This window comes from Prosopis cineraria, unplaced genomic scaffold (assembly GCF_029017545.1).
Source record: "Prosopis cineraria cultivar Desert tree isolate PC_DT_omini unplaced genomic scaffold, ASM2901754v1 PC11, whole genome shotgun sequence".
Classification (NCBI taxonomy): Eukaryota; Viridiplantae; Streptophyta; class Magnoliopsida; order Fabales; family Fabaceae; genus Prosopis; species Prosopis cineraria.
The window spans coordinates 15,765,614-15,777,886 of NW_026555342.1; the positions used below are offsets into that span (position 1 = coordinate 15,765,614).

At 28.8% G+C, this 12,273-nt stretch overlaps 2 pseudogenes; both read left to right on the top strand.

Moving 5' to 3' along the window:
• Position 1: 1 nt before the first annotated feature.
• On the top strand, positions 2 to 4,496 carry LOC129286193 (GDSL esterase/lipase At1g29670-like; annotated as a pseudogene).
• A 2,023-nt stretch (positions 4,497 to 6,519) lies between these two features.
• LOC129284782 (GDSL esterase/lipase At1g29670-like) lies at positions 6,520 to 11,087 on the top strand (annotated as a pseudogene).
• Positions 11,088 to 12,273: the final 1,186 nt, after the last annotated feature.

Here is a 12,273-nt window from a genome sequence, read left to right on the forward strand (position 1 = left end):
AAACAACAACGACCTTCGTACCTCTGCAAAAGTCACATACAGGCCATATGGAATTGATTTCCCAGATGGACCGACTGGAAGATTCACCAATGGCCGAACTTCCATTGACATTATTAGTAATCTATCAATCTCTCTTTTTAATCTCCGTTAACATTTTATTTTCCATGAATTTTGGTTACTTATATTAATCAACAAAAGGTAACTATAAATATTATTCTCATGCACTAACTAGATATAATATAATGCAGGTAGGTTTATGGAGAAAAAACTGCACTAATAGTTTACCATCTATTTATAATTAGGTCTAACTAGTCGTTATGTTAACTTTGAATGTCAAATTTTTCAATGTTGATGAGCTTAAATAATGGTTTAAATATATATACATATATACATATATATTGCAAGCTGAACTTGTGGGGTCGAAGGAGCTAATACCTCCGTTTGCAAAAATTGGTGGTTCTGACATACTCAAAGGGGTGAACTACGCTTCTGGCGCTGCTGGAATTCGCGTGGAGACAGCACGCAACTGGTACGTGGTGTGTGTGACTCTTTTAATTGCTTCACACACGTTTTGTTTTTAGGATCAGAAAAGTTAGCATACAAAAATATTCATTCATGTTGTATCCTCCTCTGTGTGTGTGTGTGGTGTTGAGAATGGGTGCCACTACCTGGAAATGCGAAGAGAGTAAATGGCAATAAGAAGGGAAAAACAGCACAGCTTAACTCTTCCAAACTTCAGTTTGTAGATTATTTCACTTTATCATATATTACTTAAGTATAACTTTATCATCTACACTATGCATTACCATTAAGCCCAACTCTATTTTGATATAAACTTTTCACATCAATTCAACTCCATTTACACTTAAACATCTTAATATATATATATATATATTATTGTTTTCATTCTAAGTGATTACCACTTCTATCCTATTTATAAGGTGGAGAAAAAATAATTTTTGGTTCTATCTATTAGTCATTGATTTTTTATTATAAGTTTTTTTCCAATTTTTTCTTTCATTAAATGTTTGGTAATGAGAGAAAGTATATTATTAAGGTATATATATATATATATATATACATATTTAACAAGAATAAGATTGAAACTTATTAATTAAGATTTTAGACAAAGTTAATCAGTTTAAGATTTTTTATTGATTCTAGTAAATCATGTTAGAAATGACTTAACTAGTTTCTTCTATCTAGTTTCTTCTTGGATTTATTTATTTAAATGCTGATTGGAGAATGAGTTTGTGTTGAGACACTCTCGAGCATTTTCAGAATTGCATATCATTATTAAAACTACGTACCAGTGGTTGACCATGCATGAATTGCAGGGTGCGGATATAAGCTTGGGTTTACAGCTAGAAAATCACAGAAAATAGTTTCAGAAATAGCAGCTAAACTGGGAGGCTTTGAGAAAGCAAGAGGATATCTCAACAAGTGCTTATACTATTTCAATATTGGAAGCAATGATTACATTAACAACTACTTCTTGCCTCAGTATTCCCTACCAGCAATTTCTTTACCCTTCACCAGTATGCTGTGGATCTTATTCAAAATTATTCTCTCACTTTAAGGGTAACATATATTATTTAATGGTTTCTGCTGCTCCCTGGATCTTACTAAAGATAAAAATTTATATGGCATGTCAATTTTGAATGTGTACTATATATGCATGCATATCAAATTAACTATATTGCAGAGACAGGCAATATTGAAAACAGTCTCTTTAATTAATTAATTTTGAAAGAAATTTCACTTATATATATAATCTAATGTATAGGATAATAAAATTTTTAATCCTTTTAAGTTTAATTTGTCTCATTTATTAATTAGTTCCTTGAAGTTTAATCTTTATCAGTCAAGTTCCTAAATTTTCATTTGCTTATGCATGCTACTCTTAATGGTGTTATTTTAATTTCCCTTCCAACTATAAGAAATAACTTTATGGGTTTGATTGATAAAACTTAAATCTCAAGGACCAAAAGGATAATTGAAACGAATATGGGTGACCAAAAGTTTCATTATCTCTATTTAATTATCTCCAATTGAGATTTGTTTTGCTTATTGCGAAATGCCAATATTAAACATTGCATGTTGCTGAAAACATAAATGAATCTTTTGTCTGGACACATATGTACATTCATTGTGTGTAGTTATGTTATGGAACTCTATTAACTGTAATTATAATTATGAGATTCATCTGGAAACATGTGATTCATGTCTAGGATATCGGCGTTATGATCTATGTAACCTGAGTCAAAGGTTCTTCTTCTTATTTATTTATTTTTTAAACATAAAGAGCAAGTCAAAGGGCAAATTTATTTACATAGTCCCTCTATTTTTAAATATAAACAAAACTTTTATATAGTTTGTTGTCCCTCCATTTTTAAATATAAACAAAACTTTTATATAGTTTGTTGTTTTTTCATAAGCAAAACAATAATTTCAAAAAACATTTATAACATCTTTCTTTCATTGTCCTTCATTAATGATAATATCCTTAAATTAGAAAAAAATGAAGGATTAATAATAAGGACATTTTAATCCAAATTAAACTTTTAAATTTTAGACATAATTGTTATAATTAACCAATTTTCTTAGACTATGTGAGTTAATTAAAATTTGTTTATATTTTAAAATGGGGAGAGTATATATATTCCTTCTGGTACTTCACAATTATTAAGGAATGGTAATTAAAATCCTTAAACTTGTAAAAAATATTTGACTTTCCAATATACCTTAATAAAATGCATATAAGAATTAAAAGTTTGCCAACAACTTGGTGTAATCAAGAAGGGACAATATTGAAAAAAATATAATTAACTACTACATCTTTGTCCTATATTTAGTTTAAGACCTAGGATAAGAATTAGGACTAGAGGGAATATGTTATTACTTATAATATGAGTTTTTATAGATTAATATTCTATTATTTGAACATCCATATATAATTCTAAGTTGTCAGAAATCTTACAACTGGAAATCATATACAAGCTCCAAAGTCATCCGTAATTTTGTGAAATGCATTATAATGAAGAAAATGATTGTCAATGAGTTTTGTGGGGACGTAGGCCATGCATGAACTTGGAGGAAGGAAGTTTGTATTGGTGGGTTTAGGAGCCATAGGGTGCACCCCAATGGCAATTTCTACAAATAAGAACTCACCGTCGTCGTCGTCGTCGTGTATTGATGAGATGAATAAAGCTGCTCTAATCTTTAACTCAAACCTTAGATCTCTTGTGGATCAATTCAATAATCAGCTCTCTGATTCCAAATTTATCTTCATCAACAGCACCGCTTGGACACTCAATCATTCACTTGGTAAGTATTCTTAGCTACTTCTATTTTTTAGATTGTCATGACTTTAGGAAAGAGTAACCTAACATATATTTATGTATGTAATTAATGAAAAATAAATTTATGTAAATTAAATTATTAAATGTTATTGAAAATAAAGAATTTTAAATATTACTTTCACTGAAACGCTCATTAAAAATAAATACTCCATCCGTTCAAAAATTTAAGATATTTTTAATTGAATTTCACCCTCCAATAAAGCAGTTACCTACTTTTTAACTAACCTTATTTTTTTATATTTACTCATATGAAACACTCTACAATAAACATAAAGTATTATCAATAGGGTCGCTTTTGAAAAAAAATAATGATTACACCTCAAAAGACTAAAAATGCCTTACATTTTTAAATATTTAACTCTTCAAAAATTGTCTTATATTTTTGAATTGAGGGAGTAATTTTGTAAGTAAAAAAATATATAATTAAAAAAAGGTAATCTAAAAAAATATTCCCTTCCATTCTAAATTATAAAACAATTTGATATAAGATTATACATACCAATAAAATATAATAATGACACTTTATAAACTTTCTTTTTTCAAAATAAAAATATAAATTTTTAAAAATAATGCTACATTATCATTTCAAATTCTCTCTTTTACTTGAAGAATAATATTGTAAAGATATTATTAATAAAATCTTATTTTTATCAAATTATTTTATATTTTGAGATAATAAAATTTTTTTAAATTGTTTTATAATTTGTGACGGGAAGAAACACATGGCCAACAGTTTTGGGCTTGATAACTTGGATTAGAGGGGGACCAACCCCAAACCAAACAAGACCCTTGAGTTGACAAGGACTACACTATTGTACTCTCGTTTGTATCATAATTCTTTATTATATAGTAAAGCATGAAATGCATGGTCCATATTTAATAATTGAAGGGAAAATTAATATTATTTGGATGCATGCAGGATTTAAAGTGTTGAATGCAGGGTGCTGCAAAGTTGGTGGAAATGGACAATGTGTTGCAAATGAGAGTCCATGTCACAACCGAAAGGATTTCGTCTTCTTTGACTCATTTCATCCCACTGAATCTGCCAATTTCATCACTGCAATTTCTTCTTTTAATTCTTCCAATCCTGCTTTCTCTTACCCTATGGATATCTCCCACCTCCTTTCTTCTTAATTCATTTCATTGTCTCTTTGTAGTTTTCGATACATTATTTTAAATAAAATATGATATGTGTGTTTGTCTACATAATTTTCTGATCTTTTCAAATATGATTAGGGTTCGGATTCTATATAGTTATAGGTTTTCTTATTGTATCACTACTTCTTGTTGATTGAATAAAAGTTCAGCATATTTTACTCTTTAACTAGGGCTCTACAAATATTTATCATCTATAATTTTTTTGAGTGAAAATCATCCATCTTTTTAAAAAAAGCTAAATCTCATTAAATAATAAATTATTTATAATAATATAAAAAAAGAAACACGTGTAAGGAGAATATAATGACATGAGTTTGTAAAATGACAGAAAATGACCGAGGTAAAAAAAAATAAATATAAACAGATAAAAATATCCTTACACAGTCGACAACACACTGCTCAATGATAAATATGAAAATATTATTCTATCCGTTTGAAATAATATTACACATATCAATAAAACATAATAATGATACTTTATCAATTTATTTTTTTAAATAAAATTATAAACTTTCTAAAATACCTTATGTTATAATATTATTTCAATTTTCTCTTAACTTAAAGGATAATATTAAAAAAAGTATCATTAATAAAATCTTAATTTTTTAAATTGTCTTCTAATTTGTGACAGATAGAAGCAATGGCTAGTAACAAATAGAGTATAAATTGTGAAGGTTTTTATAAATATGAGAAGCTCATGAGATTTTACACAATTTTCATAGTTTATAACTACATGCCAACTAATATTTTAATTAAACTTTCCAGCTTTGCAATTGACTTTTCCAAGATTTATGGACTAATTCATGTTAGTAATTCCGTCAGAACTGAGAACATTTTTGAAGGATTTATGAATATAATAAGAAGCTGAGATGAGATTTTACAAAATTTTCATAATTTATAACCACATGCCAACGAATATTTTACATTAAATAAACTTTCCAGCTTTTCAAATTGACTTGTCCAAGATTCAAGGACCAATCACGTGAGAATTTTTTTGTCGCTTTATATATTGATCTTTGTTTTCAGTTTCACAAATTCATACCCTGCCTCTAAAATATTGACCTCCCAATAGGTTGGGGTTTGCATGTGATACGAAAGGCCAAAGAACTGTGTCAGTAGTCAGAAGCACGTTTGGATATTTCTCTGACGTCCTCCATTATTTCCTTCATCAACACTCAAGCTCAATCATTCCACGCTCCAGATTATTTATTTAATTAACGTTATAAACATAATAATATGAAATTAATGGTTAATTCCTTTTTAATATATCCATGTAAAAAATGATGACAAATCAAGTCATGAAAAGAAATTCAAATTAATGGTTAATCCTTATAGGTTAGTGATGGAGAAGGGGTGAGATAGCGACCAATTGGTGCATGCGAGAAGATATTATTTTTTTCTATTTATTTAAACAAAATATATGCACGTGTTTGTGGGGTTCAAATAATTGTTATTAGTCTATGAGTATTATTGACGAAACGTATTACAGTTTTCCAAAGATATTTTCGTCATTTCCTCTTTTCCCTCCTCTTTTTTCTATCGTACACCATAACACCAATGCACACGGTAGCGCGACTACTTTATTTTGGCCATTTTTTTCTTTTCTATTTTCTCTTCTCTTCTCTGTTTTTTTTTTTTTTTGTGTACACAAAAGTCCTCCAGATGCACTCATTTTCAAGACATGGTTGGTATGAGAAATACATAATTAAAGAAATAATTACAAGCATAAATTTAAAAGGATTTCCTTTTCATTATAAAAGTTGATCCAGTTGATGAGGATTTTATCCATAATTTACAAGTTTATTGGCTCCTAAGCCCAATTTATTTAAATTTTTTTAGCAAAAAAAAAAAAAACTAAATACAAGATCTAGCCAGTAGTGTATATAGACAAATCTTATCCTTTCAAGATTTCACCATTGTCCTTATTCTATCCACATCATTTTTAAGAATAATTTTTCATCTTTTTATTGTAAATTCAACTGCTTTATAGGATCTTCAAAATCACACACACATAGTCAATATACTTGATAGTTCTAAGAAGAAACCAAAAGGACGATACAGAGAGGTGACATTGAGAGAGACAGAGACACACAGAGGCAGACGGCGAAGAGAAGGAGAAAGAGGACTCGACTTGTCTTGACGTAAAACGACATCGTGAGTTACACACCGAAGGTATTAAATTTGTTTCATTTTGTGCCATTGATGATTTCTCACTTCCAACCTCATGGTTTTGTTGGGATTCTTCTATTTTATTGGATCGAGTTGATCACTCACACAAAGTATTTCTGTGAATTTTCCCCCCATCTTTCTTCTGTTCATAACATCTTTTTTTTTTAATAATATTCTTTAAATACTTTGATGAACAAAACTTACTTACATGAAAGAGTTCAACATTCACCTTTTACAAGTTAAAGGAGGCAATCCGTTTAATTCAATCTAGCTATATGACTGGATATTTGTGTTGGAATCTTCAAGTGACGGGTTAGGTGGGTTAGCAAATTTTTTTTTTTTAATCAAACATAAGATGTATACCCCGATAGGTGAGATTAATCTTCTTCGAGTACAACAAACAATATATCCGTTACAATTAAATTACTACAGATGAAAGCACACCTATCATTTATGTTAACCTGAATTTATTGCATGTTGGTTTGCTTAATTCATATGGCTTGTTTTAATATTTTTAAGAAAGTCATGGTTTTGATTTTTGACATTTATAATGGATATTTAGATATTGAGAAAATTAATCATTTGATCCTTGTAGTTTTAACCTAAGTATAATTTAGTTCCTGAATTTTGACTTATTATAATTCAGTCTTTAAAATTTTGACTCGATTACAAATCAGTTTTTGAATTTTGTCCTTTGCAATTTAGTCCCTAAAATTTCAACCTCTTAAATATTGGTCTTTATATTTTAAAAATAAAATAATAAAGATTAAAAATATTTTAAACTTTTACTATTTATATATTAAAAGGGTTTAGGTAATTGAAGATATTAGTAATAGATTTTAACATATTTTTGATCTTTGTATTTTTAAAAATATAAGGATCAATATTTAAGAGGTTGAAACTTGAAGAACTAAATTATAAGAGGCAAAGTTCAAGAATTGATTTACAATTGAGTTAAAACTTCAAAGATTGAGTTATAATGAGTTAAAATTTAAAGAACTAAGTTATAATTAGATCAAAACTATGAGGACTAAATGATTAATTTTTTCTTAGATATTTTAAAAAACTATTATTTTGAGTTTATAATTAATTTTGACATATAATGAGAGGTATTTAGATATATTTTTACAAAATAATGGTTTTATCTTATTTTTATTTCTTTTCCAATTATGGTCATAGTCAATCTTACTAATCAATTTTATCTCACATGCCATAATTAATTGTATTCAAAATCAAGCATATTAATAATTTTTTTCATAATATATTTTTTCTAACTGATATCCCGACATGTTCTAAGCTGTTCCAATTTTTACATAATTGTGAATATTTATATTCTCTATTTTGTGGAGTATTTTCTTTATTTTTAGGTTGTCAAAAGAGATGTGTACTAATTTGTCTCCATGAGAGGTCATCGGTCCGAATATGAAAAAACTTTCATAAAATAATTTTTCTATTTTTTTGACCTGACAACTCTCTTTCCCTATACAAAATTGGAGGATAGATAAGTATCATCTTTCAAATATAAATAAAATAAAACTAGTACTACTATATATAGATATGGCATTTGGTTTTGGTTGATTATAATTACAGAATAAGTTTGTTGTTGTAATAGAAATGGCTTGTGAGGATGTGAGTAAGGATAAGAAGGTATGTTTTCTAGTGTGGGTTGCAACATTGATGATGATGACTTGTGGTGTTGTTGATGGGAAGAAACAAGTGCCATGTGTGTTCATATTTGGGGACTCATTATCTGACGGTGGAAACAACAACAATCTGAAACCTCCGCCAAATCTAATTACGTTCCTTATGGCATTGACTTCCCTCATGGGCCCACTGGCCGATTTACCAATGGCCGAACTTCTATTGACTTCATCTGTACGTCCTTCTCCTCTTTCATCCCTCCATTCCATTATTATATTCATTTGGCTTTTTAAGTTGGAAGAATTACGTTCAAAAACCTCCCAAAAAAATTAATAGAAAATAATAAATATGAAATTATTTATTGTTAAAATGATAATAGAGATTTTTTCTACAATAATGATTTATTGTTGGTCTTTATTTATAAATAATTCTCTGAGAGATCATTGAATATGATTCTCAATTATTTTAAGTTTCTCTCAATTATTAATTTAATTTTTATTATTTAAACATGAAGTAATATCATTAAAATAAAAGACATGATATGGATAACAAAATATCAAGTTTGTCTGCATATAGATTAATAAAAAAAAGTGTAATAATTTAGGCATAAAAAAATAAAAACAAACTCAAAATTTTTTATAATAAAATAAAAGAAGGAAAGTCAGTGTAAAAGGACTAGATTAATAAAAAAATAAAATTAATTTGAGGGTTAATTTATTCTCATTGAGTCATCATATATATGTTAAGTCATAAATATACTTTATATAATATTATATTAATTTAAAAATTAAATTATGTTTCAAAATATAATGAACTAACATGATAATTTGAAAAAAAATGAAAGGGTCTAAATTAATAAATTAAACTTGAAAAATAAATCAATAATTGAAGTAAATTTGAAAAACTAAAATTTCATTATTGCTTGTATTTTTAAAACAAGAACCATCAATATATATCTTTGAAATTAACAACATTGGTTTACTTAATTGCAGCTCAATTTTTAGGGTTGAAGAAGTTGATACCTCCCTTTGCAAAACTTGGTGGTTATAACATACTCAAAGGGGTGAACTACGCATCTGGTGCAGCAGGAATTCGCGTCGACACAGGCACTCAACTCGTAAAGTTTCTTACAATTCATTCTTTTATTTACTTAATCTGCAGAAAAAGATGAGCATTCAAGATTGTATATAATAAATTAAGATCATCAGTACGTGATTGGCCATGCATGCATGCAGGGTGATAATATTAACCTGGGATTACAGCTGAGAAATCACAGACAGATAGTTTCAGAAATAGCTGCTAAATTGGAAGCTTTGAGAAAGCTAAAAAACGTCTCAAGATGTGCCTTTATTACTTGAATATTGGAAGCAATGATTACATTAACAACTACTTCTTGCCCCAGTATTTCCCTACAAGCACCTTCTTCACTCAAGAGCAGTTCGCTGTGGATCTTATGCAACATTATTCTCTCACTTTAAGGGTATCACTGATCACCTACCCACTTCATTTTTATTTCCTTTTTAATATAATTCTTTGATAACTAGTATTAAATCAGATTCTAGTATGCTGGGATTATTTTATGAGTATCATATCAGGGAATCTTATGAGAAAAGTGAGGTTTATATAAGTTTAATAAGCTCTCCTACTTAACATGTTGTTAATGTTTTGGGAGGATGAGTTTTCTCTTTAAATTTGTGCTCATAATTTGTACTTTCATTGAGAAACTGGGCTACCCCTAAAAGGTTTCAATTGGCAGAAGGCCAAGCAAATATTATGAAATGAAGGACGCTGGGAATATCAACTCTTAAATGAGGGTGCATTTTTCTAAGTCTTGCACCAGGGAGTCTCATGAGAAAACTAGGGTTTATAAGGTTAAGAGATTCTCCTACCACCAGACTAGCATTTTGAGATAGGCTCTCACTTTAATTTAGTTGTGTGCTCATAACATATTCAATGCGATTTAAAATAAATCGACTTAACTATCACTTGTATATTAATTATTGTCACGTACTTCTTTATAATGGATCCACTTATTTTAACATTTTGATTTATTCTTGGGAGATGCAGGCTTTACATAAGCTTGGAGGAAGGAAATTTGTATTGGTAGGAGTGGGGGCCATCGGGTGCACACCAATGGCAATTTCAGCAAATGGGAAGTCATCATCATGTGTGGATGAGATGAATAAAGCTGCACTAATCTTTAACTCAAACCTCAAATCTCTTGTGGATCAATTCAATCATCAGCACTCTGATTCCAAATTTATCTTCATCAACAGCACCGCAGGGACAATTCACAAGTCGCTTGGTAACTATATATTCTTCACTATCATTTCCTGAGACTAGTCATTGATGAGTGATGTTAATGATATGTAATGTTTTCTTGATCAGGATTCAAGGTGTTGAATGCTGGTTGCTGCAGAGTTGGGGAAGATGGTCAGTGTGCTGCAAATGAGAGGCCATGCAACAGCAGGAAGGAATTTGTGTTCTTTGATTCCTTTCATCCCACTGAGGCTGCCAACTTTCTCATTGCAATTTCTTCCTGTAATGCTTCAATTAATCCTGCCTTCACTTACCCTATGGATATCGCCCACCTCCTTCACACCTAAATGCTAGATCCATATAACTCTTCACAATGTAATTTTGTTATTGAGTCCAATAATAATACTCGAATCTTACCCGGTCAAATAGTTATAAAAAAAAAAAATGTAATCTTGATATCTAATAATATGATCAATATGTAATTTTGTTCTTTGTTTTAATATGTATGTACAATCTCAAATAAGCACCAGTTTATTTTCATTGTACACCAATGAGTTTTAATACTTATCACAATGCTCACCAGCATCTCTAATGAGATCTGAACTATTTAAATTTAAAATTTTTAACTTTTATTTTTTATAATAAGAAATTATTTTTTGACAAAGTGAAAAGTAGTATATTATTTTCATTCCAAATTATGTATCTATATATAAAATGAAAAAAATAATTAACGTATAAAAATAAAACAACGTTAAATCTGCTTCCAGATTTAGTGCTCAGCATTTGCTAATAAGCGCTTAAACTTATTGGATATCATGACACTTTGATGCAATTTTATTCATGTGACACATTTGCTCATGCCCAATCCCGCAAGCGTGAACGCTTTAACCTTTCAGTAAAGCATAGGTTAATTTTTATCGCCACTAAAAAGATTTGGCCAAAAAGGAACAAGGAATAATTACATTTAAATCTCACACAACACAGTTAAATATCATAAAGTTCTTTGATAACTGAGCATTGTAAAATAATACCTAAAAATTATGGTATTTAATTATATTATGGGGAATTTGGGTGTAATTTTCCAAAAACAAAAACACCTTTGTATCTTTACTTAAAAAATAAAAAATAATAATTCTGATGTATTATTTATAAATTATAAACAGTATAACTTCTTGTTTATAAATTCATATGACTAGGCCATGGCAAGGATTTGATGTAAAATTAAAGTTAGGAAAAATATATCTTTTGGTCTTTACACTTTATTCATATTTTATTATAAATCTCTGTACTTTTTATCTGATATTTTAGGTCTCTATACTTTTATTTTTTAATGTTCTAAGTTCCTAAATGAACAAAATGAAAAGACCTGAATGAACATAAAATATTTAAAAAATAAAAGTGTAAAGACTCAAAAGACTGAAAAAAATATAAAAAATTATAATAAAATATAAATAAAATATAGAGATCAAATGTATGTATTTCCTTGAAGTTATATCAAGCTTGGGCTTAGATAACTACAATTGGTCCTTTGTAAATAGGCCATAGGTATGTTGTTAGGTCATGTTTGGGCCTAACCTTAGTCGGCTCATTATCATGGTTATCCGGTGGGGCCCAACAATGGCTAGCTGAAGAAGGGCCAACAGAAATATCTACAATTTTTATCAAAATATAGTATTTAACGATT